Source organism: Euwallacea fornicatus, chromosome 6 (genome assembly GCF_040115645.1).
Source record: "Euwallacea fornicatus isolate EFF26 chromosome 6, ASM4011564v1, whole genome shotgun sequence".
Classification (NCBI taxonomy): domain Eukaryota; kingdom Metazoa; phylum Arthropoda; class Insecta; order Coleoptera; family Curculionidae; genus Euwallacea; species Euwallacea fornicatus.
In genome coordinates this window covers 1,146,525-1,165,200 of record NC_089546.1, presented here as the reverse complement: position 1 = coordinate 1,165,200, position 18,676 = coordinate 1,146,525, and the positions used below count along the sequence as shown (strand labels likewise).

Sequence of the window (18,676 nt, the reverse complement as noted above, 5' to 3'; positions counted from 1 at the left end):
AAGCAATTGGTGTTTAATCTAACCTATCTTATTTAATGCTTCATTATCTGCGTTGGTCTTTATTCTAAGTGGTATTAATTAGTGTATATTTCTCTTTTGTGTGTTTGCTTATCAAACAAGCGCCCGCACATCGGTTTTTGTTAATTAGAATATGTGGACCTTCTTTGATTTCACGCTTCTTTGATAATCGTTGCGAAGTAATGATACTCTCATTGTGCCATTTAGTACTGTGACTATCATCAAAAGTGTGCCGACATCACACATTCCCAAAGAATTTTACATACAGTGCTTTCGTAAAGTATGGAATAAATTCATCAATATTGAAAATAACATGTTTTCGAAAAAATCCTTGAACGCGTTGATTTAATTTTCAAAAAATTATTTTATTAAATATTAGTCGTATTGATGACGACGAGATATGACATCACCAGCCATTTTTTCAAATGACAATCCTCGTTTTTTTATTCAAAATATTAAAGGGCATATTTTTTTAAGTATCAACCGTAGAAAAATTAACGGTTACATAAGATATTTAAAAAAAACATTAATTTAATTTTAGAAAATTTATTAAAAAAATAAACAAATTATCAAATACAATATTTAAAACGAGGTATATTCGCTACCTGACAATAATCAACACGGTAAATAAATCCCTTTTGAACACTGTCAATGACGTGTAGAGTTCTAGGCCGTATTTCTTCACGAATTCGTCTTTTTAAGTCGTCAAAATTTAAGTGCTTAGTGGAATACACTTTGCTACTTAAATATCCCTACAAAAAAATAATCGAAGGGCGTCAGGTCAGGTAAACGAACCGGTCACTCTATAGCTCCTCTTTACCCTATCCAACGATTTGGGAAATATTTGTTTAAGTATGCTAGCACAAGTGCTGTATAATGGGGAGGCGCTCCATCTTGTTGAAATAGTAAATTTGTATTTGGCAAATTGAGTTCCTCTGGACCGGAATATAAAGTAACTTGGACTAGTACTAAGTCCAGTCGAAGAACACTTAAATATCGTTCTCCAGTTAAAGCACCGTTAAAAAAATAAGAACACTGAATTCTATCGCCTCTTATGACACACCAAACTTTCACTTTTTGAGGGTGTTGGCTGTGAAAATCCACCACCAATGGGGATTATTAAAAGCCTAATAACAACAGTTTTGCCTGTTGACATGCCCATTTAAAGTATGTAATGTAGCTTCATCAGAAACAAATATTCTTGTTGCAAAGGCTTCATCATTATTGCAGTGTTCTTGCATTTATTCGTAAAATTGATTTCAACGATGGAAATCTTTTTGAGAGAGCTCATGAATTAATTGCACTTTATACAGATGGTACTTATTCGTTTTTAATATTTTGTACACAGTGGAAGCGATCCTATTAGAGATGAAACGTTGTTTACTGTGAAATGTGGACCCACTTGCACTGCCATCAAAAACAAATTTTTTTTCGTCTTCCGATATCAATGATCGACCAGTTTTAGATAGATCTCGAACATACTCAAAGTCTCTAAGCTTTTTTGAATTTTTAAAATTGTGCTTTGGCCGATAGTTTGCTAGTGAGGATGAATTGTATTAAATAATTCTGCTGCTTGTGTTTGAGTACGCACTTTATTTCCAAATCCGATCATGCAGAGGATTTTAATTCCTTCTCATTCGGTTAGCTCGGTCATTTTTAAACAATTTTAAGTGGTAAGTATTATACAAACAATTATGCACACAAAATGCAAAATGATTTTGACTTAACAACAAACACTCTGTTGTCGTGAATATTTGTTTGTTATTTTGGCCTTTTTTCTGTACGTTGCCGCAGATATTAATCACAAAGATTGGTTTGCACATTTCCATGATATTTTTTGAGAAAAATATCTTATATAATCCCTTAATTTTTTTACTGTTTATACTTTAAACCATGTGCTCTTTACAATTTTGAATTAAAAAAAAGGGTTGTTACTTTAAAAAAAATTTCCGATGACGTCATCTATAAGAATAATATTTAAACAAATTTGCTTTTTAAAAACTAACTGAAGTGTCCAAAGATTTTTTTCCAAAATACGTTAGTTTTAATAATAATGATTTTATTCGATCCTTTCCGAAAGATTTCTATTTTCGTTTTGTGGTTTTATCATGGTGTGTTTTTTGTTTTAAGATAATATTTATTAGACTTTATTCCCTAATCGTCCGATTATACCTATTGTGTATGAAATAAATAATTTTATAATAAGTTTATTTCGATTTTACAGTTTTACAGTTTGTTTAAAATTGTTTTTACGCAACACATTTTTAATGTATTATAACTTTTCGCAATTTGAATTTTGCCAATTACATATTGGTCTTTTCATATTATTTAGACATTGTTCATTTTCATTTTTCCCATGACTAGATGGTTGGTGCAACTCAAATAACGGTTTGTGTGAGTTGATGTCAAGTAAGTAATTGTTTCGAACCGATGTTTTTTTGTTTAAGTGATTCTCAATTATAAATTATATATTATAATCTTCCGAATTTATATGATTAAGAAACATATCTAAATGATTGATGTGATGTTCGCATATTAAAAAATCATGGTCTATAAAGTCCTTATGAAAAACATTGCAACACGTTTATCATATTCATAAATCCGATATTTAAAAAATATCCTTAAATACGTTCATTTTTATTTGCAAAAAGTCATTTGATGTATTATTTTCGACGTTTAATTTTTTCAACCCTTTCCAGCTGCCTTTGCTAATTTTTTATTTTGAAATGAAAAGAAATCCATTGTAGTATATAAAAGGTAAGATAATTCAATAAAAAATACGGCGGTATACTTAGAATTAAAATTTAATCTGTAGTTACCTTTAAATAAAAAATAACACAAAGTCTTTATCTTAAAACGATTAATAGTTTTAATCTTTGATTCCTAGATAGATAATCCATATTTATTTCAATTTGAAAGAGAGTGACAAATAATAACAAGACGTAGAAATTCTAAGTCATCTCCAATGTAAAAAATTTTTGAGCTACGAAGTATTTTGGTTTTCGTAAAATTCATTAATAGTTGAATTTAATTGTTAGGCATCTACCTGAATTACAATATCAAAAAATGGATCGCTTATCTAAGAAGCAAAGAGTTCAAATTTCAATCTTTTTCGAATGCGTAGGTCGCAAAAGACCTTACGAAGAGGTATGTCTCCTATATAATGAGAAATATTCAGATCGACCTATTGATAGAAGTGTAGTTCGGCGGATTAACAAAAACTTTCAACAAACTGAAAATGTGAAAGCTACTCCAAAATGTGAAAAACGTCGAATAGCAATTATTGGCGATAAAACACTAGACATTACTTTATCCATTGATGAAAACTTCATATAGTCTACCAGCAAACTTGCCGAAGAATTTAATGTATATGCAAATGCAGTGGGCAATTTTTTAAAACTAGGAACGTTTCATCAACTCAAAATTTCCTTTTCCCAAGATTTGACGCTTGGAGATTTTGATTAAACAATGAAATTTTGTAAATTGATGCAAGAAAAGAGCATTCAACATAATAGGTTAGATAATAGAACAGAATAAATGGATCTATTAATCGACATAATTATCGGTACTAATTTACAGACAATCCTCAGTAGATGCACACTTTGCCTAAACAACATAAACAAAAACTCCATACCTTACGGGTGGATATAATCTACCACAAGTCCATCGGTCCATTTCTCATAGAGGGAAACTTAAACAATGCAGCATGTGCACTTATTATAAAACGAAATGGTCCCATCGATCGTCGTAATTTTTTCTTGAGAAAATGAGCAATAAGTAACCAATAATATTTGGTTCTAACAAGATGGCGTATCACCCCATTATGTTATGGTTGTGAGAGAAGATCTTGTTGGGATTTTTCTTAGGCGATGGATCGGCAGAAGAGACGCAATAGAATGGCCGCTACGATCTCCAGATCTTTAGTTAAATTATTAAATTATTAAATTTAGATGGGTTACGTCTAAGTATTTAAACATATTTAGAATCAATTACAGAAACGACACTGGTAAATTACATAAACGATTAAGTGATATCAAATTTCTTATTGGATTCTAATTTCCACATTTATTCTAAGAATTTCAATTCTGTTCGGTGTAATAATAAGTTACTTTATTTTATATTTAGGAATTTTATTTTTTAGGAAACATTAAGTCCTATTTATCTCTGAGTACACCATTGTATGTTTTATTTAAAACTTTCATTTGACATTCTACTATGAGTAGCTTTCCATTTGAAAATTAAAAATTAGTAGGGTTAGCTGGATAAGGGTGAAAAAATTTAGCATCGAAAATAATGCATTAAATGTCCTCTTAAAATAAAATTGTGCGTTTGATCATCAGGTTTATGAAAGTTATAAATATGTTGTAATAATTTTTAAAAGCTCTGCGCATTTCTATTAGTCTAAAGACTGATGATAATATATTATTAGAAAATATGATTTTTACAAATTTGAAAGCTAGAATTAAGTGATATGTATCATATTAATGAAATTCTCTCTCCAATGATTATTTGGTTTAAACCTGCTAAAAATAAAATATTTCTACTTCTCGTTTATCCTGGATGTCCAAATATTATTTTTAAGCCTTTATTTTTTTAGATTGCTTTCGCACCAAAGCTCATAGATACTTTCATTTCCACACTAATAGAAATAAAAATGGTTTTAACTAGATGTCTTAATACTGAAAGCTTAGAAATCAAAATTCATATTAGTTGATTGCATTAAATGCAGTTTAGCGCACCCACCTGGGTGTAGGAAGGAGGACTTTACCATAACTAGTTACGTTGCCGCATTGAATATGATAAAGCTTCTTTACGTCACCCGTCGAGGGTGTCTTATTGCACCAGAATAAGCAAAGCCTCTTTCAGCATTCATTAAATTAAGTATAATAAAGCCATTTACGCCGCAATATGATATTTTTCCTGATTTATTTTCCTGACTTAAGGCATTTTAAATTGAATTACTAAAAGGAAATCTTTTTTGAAAACTTTTTCAGTTCAACGTATACTGTACTCGATCATCTAGGAAAATAATCGTTTACTTATAAGGTGTGAAAACCGATTCAGTAAGGTTGTTCGGCGAATTGCCTCTGAAATGCGAAGCTAATAAGTAAAGAGACTTTCCCACTATAACTCATGAGGCTTTCTTCTCTTAAAGACTTTTCAGTTGTCTGATCAGTCCAGGTTTATTTGTTCAAATCGGCAGTGCGTATTATCAAAAGCGATGAGGCAACAGGTTATATGTTGTGCTGTGTTCCACTACTATCATTGATGAACTGATTTCCGTTAGAAAGGTAATAGTTCGTTAGAGTTCAATAGAGCAATAGTAGAAATAATAAAGGCTTCATATAAATTAGAAGGGTGTCCTACTTAATAGGAAAGCACTTCACCCCTTACCACATCGTCTTTGATCATGTCCACCTGCTGTGAAGGCGGCCATAGCCCATTAGGGTAATTATTAATTAGCACGTTATTAATATTTGAGTGTTCTACGTACCATATTAATATACCTTAATGTTTAATATTCTAGGAACTTGGAATGCGTTAAGTATTTGAAGACAAAAATGTGATTTGCCTCTATGCAAACCTCATTATTTCCCCCGTAAATCTCAATTATGTAGATGTATAAGATAAAAATTGGAGTCTGCACAGGAAGAGGTAGCCAGCACGTTCAAAAATAAGTTTTTTTATCAGTTCCAACAGCAAAATTGGCCTGTCAAATTCAGCCAAGCGCAAAATTACGTGCCTAGAAAACCTATTACCGTAAATTTAAATTATAATCCGCCTTCATATTTATTCTAAATTCTCCTAACAAGGCCGAATTAAATTTTCATCTCGTGTGTTAAATGAGAAGGGGCTGGGGTAGCACTTGGACGAATGTGTTCCCGTTAACCTCCGGAGCATTTAACTAAATAGGTCGGTGTCGATCTAATAAGTTTGAGAAAATTGAATTTGTGTCGCTGCTGTCGGTCTTGATTTTAATGAGATTCTGGAAACGTAAGAGAAATTTCGACCCCTCAATAAGGTTATCAAATTTCCCCGTGGGTGGTTATGCGGGATAACACTTAAAAGCAAACTTGAATGCGACGACAATGTAATATCGCTCGGCAGTCGAAATCTTATTTGAAAAATGCATTGTTCATTATAGAGAAACCCCAACAACAATAGCACAATTTTACGGAAATCAGGAACTCGCTGATATAAATTTTCCGCTATATTTATATAAAAATTTGTGGCGAAATACGAACGGACGAGAACGAGTATTGTGGCAAACGAAAATAAAAGGCGGCCTTATCAGTATTCAGGTCGATCTCCATCATTCTCTACGTGCTGGTAAAACCACAAATCACAGGCAAAAACTATCAGACCGAAAAACAAGCTACCTATCAGCCGATTGCGAATAAAATAATTTATGAACCTCGAGAATTTTCGACCTGATCTTGAAGAAGATTAATGAAAAGAATCTTTACAGGACGTCCACAATGTTTGTCCATGTTTGCTCGAACGAAAGTAAACCTAAAACTTTCACAAAGCTGTCAATATTCCCACTGAACCGAGTAGTCTACACATACACTACATATTGAAAGCAAAAAAATCGTACCCTCTTCTATGAATATTTTATAACTTATATGTCATGTTTACGTATATAAAGCATGTCTCGATATATCTACAGAAATTTGATTTGAACTCCCCCAGGAAAAACCCGACGAGATTCAATCAAAATATAATATTACTCTCGAAAAGCGACAAAGATATAAACGGAGGTTCCATTATAAAATAAAGTAATAACAAAATAACAGCATTAAATGGAATATAGCAATAAGTTGTTTATACATGACGATAACATACATTTGGTACATGCTTCATCTACCACATATATTAAGCATTATGCAACGATAAAAGTATCAAACGTGCGCACACAATAAACATTAAAATTGAAAAAATCATTCACATTGTTGAACGAATTCTAAAATCTTGAGAAAGAATAGTTTCCTGCCACACCTTCCTCTCATTCTGCCTAGAGACCTGGATAAGCCTTCTTTTAGATGACTGAGCATGAAGAAATGTTGGCCTAGCACAACTTGTGGCTGAAAGCGTTTCAATCCGTCACGAGGCGAAGAAACATCGAACAAGATTGTTTAATCTTCTACGAATTTATTCTTATTTTACACGTCGAGTATTATTTTTTTTACATCAACTAAAAAACGAGGAGAAAAAATCAAAGATCCTGTTTGTTTGAATCAACTCTTTTATTTCAAATGTTCATACTCCATTCTCTCATTCACCTAATTTGATAAATATTGAATGCGTCTGAAGCCGAGTTTTGTACGGGGCGAATATTGACCCATTCGAGCTTACTTCAAAATATTTAGATGTAATAATCTTTTATAAAATATTCTAGATTTTCAATTTTTTTTTGTCAAAACGGTACACTTCTCCAAAATTGGAATATTTGGAATTAATCCAGAATTTTAAATATCAGAGTGGTTGTAAATTATGGTCACAGTTAATACGTATTTATGGCACGCACATCGCTTGAACAGCTATCTACTCTTAAATTAATCTCTACGTGAAATATTCTATATATCCACTTTTAGTTGTTCCTAGAATTTCGAAACAAATTACTAAGCTATTCTCGATATAAATGATTTTCCAGGAATAGTTCTTAAAAGAAATGTTTGAATTAGATCAAATTACTATAGCTTTACTGTGCGATGTTTTTTATTTTATTTCCTTCTTAAATTATTCAAGATAGTTCAGTTCTCGATAGGTCCATATATTAGGTACCTGAAGTTCTATTAAACTGAACTGTTGTTGACATAATAGGTACTTTATAGGATTTATGGTCTGGGTTTTGTACATAACAGTTCTAGCTTCATCAGATTTTTATGGAAAAACTGAAAACTTTAACCTCGTGCTTAATTTTTTTTATATATTGTCTTTATAGGTCTTCCGCGATTTTTCCATAAACTTATTACTTATTTTCATGAAGTTATGAATATGTCTCCGATACAGTTGCACCTCAACGCTGAACTTTTTAATTGTCTTATTTCAATACACGATTTTACTATAAGCAGTCAAATACACATAATATCAACAAACACTGTATTCTTGTTTCACTTAACTAGTACTTAACAAACAGAGGCAGACTATAAATCGTTGAGTTTTTTCTGTCTGTTTTCCACTTTTTTTAAAGACTATGATCAATACCTGAAGTCAGCGTGAAAACTATTGAGAACTAATTCATAAATTAGTAAAGGGTTAATATTCTCAACTGCATTAATTAGCAGTTTCTAATATTAAACGCGATCGTTCAAACATATTTCTTAAATAACTATTATACAATATAGCAAACGAGTCCAAGATTTACTCGTACAGTATCTTTTTCGCTACTATGCACATGGAGTTTTAGTGAGGACAAGAAAAAGGGAATTAGGAGATTGATAAGTGCAAGAGAGACAGACTGCGTATTGCCCGTGTCATTTCACTCGCAAGCAATACACCTTAATCCAAGAATAGATGATGTTACAAAAAGGGTTTGTTTTTTAATTGATACGTTTTAAAAATACGATTTCTATCGCAGTATTGGTTGAGGTAAGCCTACATTCAAACTTATCATAGAATTTATTCTTAAAGAACGCATTACAATTTGTGTATATGCGCGTAATTTGCGTCCTCCAAAATTACATAGAACTACATCGGCACCTGGATTAAGGCGTACTGCTTGCGAGTCAACGACGCGAGTGGTACGCCATCTATCTCCTTCACACTCATCAATTGCCTAATTGCCTTTTGCTTGCACTACTAAAACTATGTGCATAATAGCGAAAAATACACTATTTTCTTATAATCAGTCAGAAGATGCCATCAGATTTTAGATTACTGTGATTTTAGGAACTCTTTTCTTCAAGAAACTTAATAGTGCGAACAGAAATATTCTTATTATTATTTTTTTAATGCACTCATGTGATACATAAATATTGACATATGAAGTTTCATTTATTAGCAGAATATGTATGTTTGGATAAAGCTTATTCACGCTGCTATGTGGTCTAGACATAAGGAAATTGGAAATATTAAAGTTATCGAAAATCAATAATTGTCATATGTGCGACCTTTTCAAAATTGCAGTTGTAGTTACGTAAATTTTTATTTTATTCTTCTTGCGGTTGGTAATGTGCACTTTACCATACTCGTGGGAGTATTGAAGGCGCCAATTTACCGCACACATTATAAAGTAACCACGTCAGTCAGCGGGGTAAGTTTGATACCGTTTGGTTCATACTACTCCCTGCTCTTACTGCTCAAACAGCCCAACAACAAAAACGGGAGAACGAAGAGGAAACGACGGTCTCGCTTAGTATATTATAATTATTTTCTTAAGAAGTGGGGAAAAGTGTCACTTTCCGCATTGTTTTTAGATTTTTCACACATTTTTGAGTACGTAAAGATATTACCTATGTATTTTCCTACAGCCTTTAGAATTTGTCTATGTTGGAGATTGCAATAATAATAATAATTCTCCTAGATTAATCACATCAATTCCCTTATTACCCCTTTTCGAGTATGTTTAAGAAAAATTCTTTAGTATTTTTGACTCTTTTGAAATGAACAGCAAATTTATTCAGCACTTATTTTTATATACTTTTGAACCTATTCCTAAACTGAAGTTTAACCAGAATTGTGTCAGGTGGATAATAGTTTATTCTATTAAAATTTATTCAACTTATTGTTGTGTTAGTTTATCAAATAATTGAACATTTACCGACGGAACAAAATATGTGACTGCAGCTTACTCTCTGTCTTCTTTCTCGAACAAAATGAAAATTCTCTTTATAAATTTCCCACATTTCGATGGTTTTCTTTAGAAAATAATTAATCTCTTAATTGCCAATAATTGCATTTTCTCAAAAAGTTCTCAACAAATTTCTAACCTTTTTTAATATTATATTACATATATTCCCACCGTGGGTAGTTGAGCTTCCATGAAATTGAGATATTAGTTGTCATAGTATTTTGAAGTTTCGGAGTTAGTCCAGTATTGTATCAATTTGACCATACGTACTAGACAGCTTAATCGTAGTAACATAATTTCAAACATTTTCCAGACATTTTTCTACAGTATTTTGCTTGTTCGCTTCTTAAAATATTATGGATATTCCTCTCGCAAGTATACGAATTGGCGAAAAAACATCTAGGAGCAACTTGGTTCTTTTAGTTACCAGAGTAAAAAATTTACAAAAAACTAAAAAACAACATTAAGTGTGTTTAATTTTTATAAACCTTCTCAATGTTGTATTTACAAAAATTTTATTATAAATTAAGATTTGAAAATCGAATTGTCAAATTTTATTATTAGATTTTAAAATACATATTTGTAAAAATCAAAATTCGTCAAAACCATCGAACCATCCGAATAATTATAAGATTATGAGTTTGTCATCTTGGCTTAAAATATGCTGAATTCTTGCTTTTCTATGCCATCCTCGAAGGTTGGAAATTATTATTGCAAATCTAAATTTAGAACTTGATTGATGAGAATTCCCTCAGTTAATCTTCTTCCTCTCATGCATATTAATCCCTAGATATATCCTGGAATAACCAAGCGTAACATGGTAACCCTATTTTGTGTTATTATAGCTCACGTGTCAAAGGTACTACAAGTTTCTATTTTTGCTATTTTCGATTATTTCCTCTTCTTCCCCCACTTTTCTGTAAATTTATATATATCGTATTTATGATGTTTTTCAAAACACTAGTAGCATAAAAATCCTTACATATACGTACGTATTTTCCTTCGTAATATTGACTAGAATAATAAATTTTGTTTGACCACCTATTAAAGATTTTTGATGATTTAATGGAATATAGTAGATTTTAGTACAGGGATCATCTCTTAAGCATGTCTTATAGCATTTGTCATCATTAAAAACTTCACAAAGTTAAATATCTTGCATCTTTGATAGCTTTAAAAACACTGGATTCTAAAATGTCTCATTTTTTCTATTTTAACGATTTATATCTCCTCCAGAATGAATTAGGGCCAGGACGTTTTTAAATCGTCAACTACAGGACATCAACAAAGGCGAAATCCATCTCCTTTATCTAAAGTATTGCGATATTTCATAAAAAGACGCGGAAATGGATCAAAATAAGAGAGTTTTCTCTAATTTCTGTTTTCGTATTTGCTTCTTTCATCGCTAGTAATTTTGCCTATTATATGAAAAGAATACATTTATCAAGGAACCATTGTTTCAATGACTATAAATAATAGAAGATTTATTGCAAGAATTTCTGGTTCAAACAGCCAATCATTCAAGTGCTTACATCCGCCCCTGGGGAAATTGAGCGAATACCGAACTTAATGGAACATATTGCTGAAGGTCTCGATTACAAATGACAAACATTCACATCGGACAACTGCTAATTTTGCTAGCAACGTAATAACCTAATGCACCTAATGGATTGTACTAACGTTAAAATTTCACATTCTGTAATAGCAGTACAGGAAGTTATCAGTTTTCGAAAAGACCTGGATATTTTAACAAATGCCCACATTTTTTTTTAATCTTTATGACTTTGCGACAAGTTAAATGGATTAGTTAATTTAAAAAATTTAATTTCGGGAAAGAATAACGCGAAATACGCAAAGGCAATGATTGACCTCAGTTAGGTGTGTGAGATAATTAAATGCGTTTGTTTAAATTGTAATTTAAAGGAAAATATTAAATTGAGCTTTTAATAATTTAGCCGAGAGAGTAATTGATTCAGAGAATAATGAAATGCCAAAACAAACTGTTCCCTTTTCATGAAATGTGAATTATATTCCACTAGATTATAACATGCAAAAATTAGGGACATTAAAGTGGCTTATTAACATGCCCAGTTTCCTTCTGCTTGCCTGCAATGTGGCACATAAACACTATCAGAGTAGAACAATACACCTACCCGAAGAACTATATCTGTAATCACCCACACAACTATCCACAAGCACTAAAACCCGATTTCGCCCTTGGTTATATTCAACATGTAAAAGGGAGGCGTAACTAGCTGCGTTCGGTAACCGCTACAGCGAAAGAGTGCGATCCAGAGTGGCAACAAGTTATCCAGAGTGATCGCGCCGGCACACTGCTCCACCGAGAGAGAACTGGACGAGGGGAATCTACCCCTCCTATTTGTATTCCCACCTATTCCCGTATTGCTCTCCGAGCTTTCTGCTTATTCTGGATTAGCTTTGCCAAAAAGTTTATTATATTACGGCCGCACCTGCGGCACTCGGTGCACCAGTTTTAAGATTCTTAAGAAGCAGTTCTTCCGTTTTAATTAATTTCCGAGGAACCTCTTTTATTCTTATTGCGGTTATAAATTTCAGGCAATTTGCACAATGGGGAAAGTGTTGCTTGTTGTGGGAGAAGAGCTGCAACGGAGGATTTTTCAGTTTTTCGGGTGATGAAGCTGCCGGCTTTACTGCCAAGAAGAGTTATTTTTCAGGGATTCTAGCGGCTCGTTTAAACAGTTTTTTGATTGTGTATTAAATAAATTTTTAATTCAAGAATTTTTTTGTCAGCATTAGGGAAAACATGCGGTTTTTTAACAGTTTCCGAAAGGAACAAATTCTTCTAATATTTCTATATAAGGTGTCTAGCATTAGCAGGCCACTCCGCTGAGCAGAGATTCCTTAGAAACAAACAATTAGACTTTCTTTATGGCACTTTTTTCTTAGACACTTTACACTCATTACACAAGGTATAGGAATGAATATAAAACACATACTTTTGTTAATTACTTGGGCGTTTTTTTTAAATACAGTAGAGACTCGATAATCCGGAGAACGTTAATCTGGATTTTTTGTTAGTCCGGATTGATAGTAAGTTCAAATTATGTATCTTGTAATTCGGATCGTATGATTTAGTAATCCGAATTTGCTATCGTTACATACGTGGTCATCAGTTCTATCTTAACGCATTATTTCAAAGCGCCAATTAATTTATACATAAGTATGAGGCTATCTGCTCCAGCACTATTGCTTACTATTATTGCCGCTGATGCTGTCTAGGAACTTTTTGGTTTCCTTAATGCCAGGGGTAGAAGTAAGAAGTCAATCAGAGCTTTATATCTGAACCAATAACTTACCTGTATAGTATACCAACAGTATTACTAATAGTATTACCAATAGTATTAAAGAGTTTTCTTGCTCGCGATATCTTAAGTTATATTACATATTTGGTGGCTGGGTGTGTTTCAACGTAGTGTAGAATGGAGAAACGTAAATATATTACTTTGTCTATAAAACAAAAAGGTGAAATATTAGACAAATTAAAAAATGGTGTTAGTGGTAAATCACTTGCGCTACTGTACGGTGTCGGAACGTCTACTAAACGTCTACTATTTCCGATATTAAAAAGAACGAGAATAAAATAAAAAGGTAAGATTAGTTTATTTTGGAATATCTTTTGATGATGACTTACTCATTAATATTTTAGATTTATTGGAATTTGTCATTCTGAGCCGGGTTCTCATAAAACCTTGCGGCAAGCAGAATAACCGGAGATAGAAGAAAAATTGTATACCTGGTTCATTAAACAACGAAGCAAACATATTCCTCTTTCGTATGAAATACTAGGGGCCAAAGCTCGGCAGCTCTTCCAGAATATTTATGGAAAAGATACATTTGTTGTAAGCAGAGGCTGGCTACTTAATTAAAAAAAAAGACATGGGTTGAGAGATCTTAAAATCTGCGGAGAGAAATTATCGAATGATGAACCTGCTGTAACTCCCTTTATTGCGAAACTTAGGCAGGTAATAGAAGCTCACGATCTTCTTCTTCAGCAAATTTATAATGCTGACGAGTCGGGTCTCTTTTAGAAGTTGCTGCTCGATAAAACCTTCGTTCACAGCAATGAAGCAACGGCGCCCGGAAGAAAATCCAGCAAAGAACAAATCACGTTTCTAGCTTGCACAAACAGTGATGGTACCCAAAAACTTCGACATCTTGTTATTGGAGAAGCTAAGAATCCAAAGCCATTCAAGAACAAAACTTTACCTGTGGAATATGTCTCTAGTGGTAATGCATGGATGACTTGTACAATTTTTAAGGACTGGTTTCACTATTCATTTTGCAAACAAGGGAAGTCACTTTTAAAAAACTAACGAATTCCTGAAAAAGCCTTATTATTGATTGACAATGCACCAAGTCACTGTTCTGAAGAGGAATTGATTAGTGAAGATGGAAAGATTTTCACTATGTTTCTGCCTTCAAATTGCACAGCTTTAATTCAACCCATGGATCAAAATGCTATCAGATTAACGAAGCTAAATTACCGAAAAGGCCTTTTAGCACATATTCTCTCAGTATTTGAATAAGGATGATATTGTTAAGTGCCTTAAAAGTGTCTTATGGATGCAGTTTGTTTACTCCATAATTCATGATAAAAAGTGGCCACGAACTCTTTAGAAAAGTGTGAGCAGAAACTTTTATCAGGCAATTTACCTGATATGACCCAGATGATCTGATTCCCTTAAGCTCATTAGAAAAGAAATGTCAACAAATAAGCCATAGCTACCAAGACATGTCAAACATGCTGACAGAAATTGATGGTGAGACTCATTCAAATATTGAAATGAATTAGTGGGTTGATAATGCAGAAAATGTTATAGAAGATGGCGATCTTGAGCATGAGGTTATAGACGATGAGACCAGTGATAAAAAAGTCGATATCCAGCTAAAAAAAATTAAGCATGTGGATGCAATAAAATATTTGACATATGGATTGCAATGGGCTGAAGAAAATAATCTTAGAGTCACAGATTTTCTTATACTAAAATAATTACAACGGAAAGCTATAATTAAGAATTCTTTAATTATTGCGCTTAAGAAACAAAGTAAAATCTCCGATTATTTTAAATAATGTAGTATATACCTAGTATTCGGTATGTAGATACATACTAATAGGTACATATATAATAATTAGATTGATCTAAAACGTTTTAATCTTTTTGCATTATATTTGTTTCGATATTTTGAGAATAAAGTGTATTATACATATACATATTTAAATGTTTTTATAATGTACATATACATACATGTGTATCAAAATGCAAGATGGAATAATCTGGATTTTCTATTAATCCGGATTAGTCTTAACTTTAATTGATCCGGATTATCGAGTCTCTACTGTATTTTAATTACATGTTGCAGTGAAGTATAGTTCGATTAGGCACATATTTTTTATGATTTAGTTTCAAAAAATTAGCAGAAACAATAAGAAAAATGGAGGGTCGTGTACACGTTTTTCCCCCAATTTTTTTCGCGCGTCAATGGTGCATTTGTTTATTTATTCAAATCAATTGTTCCTTTAACCAGATTTCTTTATTCTAGTAAAATTTTGATTTATAGTTTACTCTAGAAGATATTCCAGCTTATTGGTATCCAATGCGCGTGACCCAATTTTTATCTATTTAATTGATCACACCAAAAAAAGAAATTTTACAATTTGTCCATAACCATCCGAGATTTAATACGGGAATGGTTGCTTTTCATATGGAAAATCAAGACATTAATAGATGCATACTTTCATCAAGTACTAAAACAAACAGACATGTGTGTTTTGGAACCAAGTTCTCGACATAAATAAAAAATGGGGGCAATGTGTTAGCGGGCAATACACTGAAATATCTTCAAGAGTAAGGTGTAAATCCAAATTTTATAAGAATGAAGAAACTCAGTTAAAGAAACAACTGATATGAATAGCTATAGAAATGCATCATTGGCGTGCGCCAAAAAGTTGGGGAAAACGACTCCCATTTTCTCCGTTGTTTTTTTTTCACTCAAATCATAGAAAATGGGCGCCTAATGGGCAAAGTTAATAAAAATATGTCGAGAAATACTCAAGTTATTAATAAAACTTTTAACTGAACACCCTATGCAATGAATATAAAGCGTGAAAGAAAAAAGTTCCACAAAGAAAGTTTAATTATTTTCGCATAAGAAATCTCAAGTTAACGGATTGACGTACTAATGCGAGATACCCTGTACTATAAGGGTATTCTTTTGGACGCGATAACAAAGGTCTAAAACTATGTTACTTTGCCAAAAGGCATATTCAGTAGTCATATTTTCAGCACCCTGTCATTATTGTTAGTTTTTAACTGATAAAACGACCTGCAAGTGTATTTAAATGAAGATTATAAATCTGATGTAGCTCGTGAGAAACATGCGCCGCGATTAGCTAGACACAAACAGTAAAGACTTACTAATCAAATTTGAAAAAATCGTATATGCACTAAACAGAAATCATGCATTAATGAAGGTATTAATCAATAATTTTGCATGCATTAAACATGTTCTGGAGTAACAAAACATACACATAGCGGACACTGGCGTCCGTTTCGGCAAAAATATATTAAAAAACCATAAATAAAAGTTTTTTTTAAGAATTATTCTCGTAATATGTGTTACATTTCAACAAATCCAATCAGTCAATTGCAAAAGTTCTTTTGGCTCAAGCAAAGATCTTTGTTTTTATTGAATCCAATAGCAAGTCATCTTCATTATGCTACTAGGGGGTTCTAATGACTTCGCTTCATTATTTTTTCTATAACAAAGATGAACCGAGTTCTTGGTAAGAAAACTGTTTTTATATAGTTTTTTGACAATATTTCGTAGGTTTAAATATTTTTTTCCTTACAGTTTCCGTGATGTGGAATATTATGCTATTAATAAATAAAGGGACAACTTTTTGTCACAAACCTTCTTTCGTCACTTTTTACATGAGATGTCAACCCCAACTAAGACATACTCTCAAGATGTTCTAGAAACTTAATTTCGAAAGTTTCCTGTTAAACCGAAGTCATTTGATCATACTCGTTATCTTTTAACAATAACCAATAATATACTTTCGATTCTAAGTTGCAAAAAAATTATTTCTTTATGTATAATTTCATGTTTCCGTGTAGATTTTGAATTTAATTTCACAACCTTAAAAATTATTGCTAACGAATTCTTGATCCTGTTTTAGACAGGTTTTACTGATAAAAAGAAATAAATAATATACAGGGTAATTCATTGAGAATGGGAAGTGGCAAAATCCGAGATAGGGGACACCAAAATATGACGAGTGGATCCAATATGCCTTATACCAATGTCGCGTATTTCAAAACTGCATGGTGTTAAACAATGAAATTTTATTTTAAAATTCCTGATTAAGTCTTGGGGTTTTCATAGCAACAACACCAAAATTGGTATATTTAGGTTCTATAAGATGCCAAATATGAAGTTTGGTTTGATGTTTGCGTAGCTTCTAGAAGGTGCTGGTTACAACCCACCACTTCGGTATATATGGTCATATTTTTTTATGAGTGGAGTTAAGGTCAAATTCTATTTGATATAATGAAAAAGTGTCTAAATTTATTTAAAAAAGGTATTCTCGTTTAATCCTGATATCATTCATCATAAGATTTTTACCCTCAAGTTGAGACGCGTAGTACCATTTCAAATTTTTAATTTATTAAAAAAAAATTAATGAAAAATTGAATTTTTCAGTAATAAAAAAAATGAAAAGCCATTAACAAATGAAAAATAAGTTTTATTATAAAATCCGCTTAAGTAAAAATACAAATTATAGCGCGGATCTCACAAAGGATTCGTTAATATGCCTTGGTTTTGTTACTTTTAAATTACCATTTTTTACTTAAAAAGAGCAATTGACAAGAAAATAGTCTAATTACTTTGAGAAGCTAAAGTAATACAATCATTGTTAAACAATGTGTTGCAATGCGAGTGAATCACAACCACCACCGTTTTTGAGGATTTCAAAGGTACAACCGGCAAACAAAGGGATATGGCATTAAACGAAAATATATTTTTTGACTAATATTAAGCGCTCTTTCATTATATTGAATAGAATTTAAGCGTAGTTGCACTCATAAAGAAATGTGACCAAATATACCGAAAATAGGTTCTAACAGCGCCCTCTAGGAACTATGAAAAAAAAACAGATCCAAATCTTTACTTAGCATCCAAAAAAACGAAGTATACCGGTTTTGAAGTTGATGTTATCAAAACACGAAACGTTAAGGAATTTTAAAATAAAATTTCAACCTTTAACACCCTGTAATTCTGGTACACCCAACGTCCCTATATAGTATGTTGAGCCTTCATATTTTGGTATTCCCTATATCGGGTTTTGTTATGCCCTATTACCAATAAATCACCCTGTATAATAACCAATATACAGAGTTACTGGTAATTTTCTGTCTTCCTATGGGGAGGTGATAAGGCATAAGGTAAAGAATAAATTGAACCCATATTTTTTTTCCATTTGGAGTCTTAATGATTTGCGAGGAATTATTCAAGAAATCATTTTTGGATTTTTTTCATTACCCCATAACATAGTGATCTTTCGTTTGGAATGAAGTATGTCTGCACACATTTGCATTCTATGAGGATTTAATTATTACTTCAATTTATGTTAAATTTTTCATCTAGATCAGTCCGAATATTATTATTTTGTTTATGGAACCGCAAATGATTTGTTAAATATATAACACCTCATTGAATAGCTATTGAAATCACGAAGTTCTTAGAGAAATTTGTACACATGTGGCCTTGAACATTTTTTAAAAACTGCTCAGAAGTTAGGGTAGCTGATGTTCATAAATT

At 32.1% G+C, this 18,676-nt stretch overlaps 1 protein-coding gene across 1 annotated transcript in view; it reads right to left on the bottom strand.

The window, feature by feature from the left end:
* Positions 1-12,179, bottom strand: part of LOC136339623 (Krueppel-like factor 13) — a 157,016-nt gene extending 144,837 nt beyond the window's left edge. The window contains exon 1 of the mRNA XM_066283036.1: positions 11,965-12,179. The gene's annotated coding sequence lies outside the window, so the exon portion shown is untranslated. The remainder of the gene's footprint in view (positions 1-11,964) is intronic.
* Positions 12,180-18,676: the final 6,497 nt, after the last annotated feature.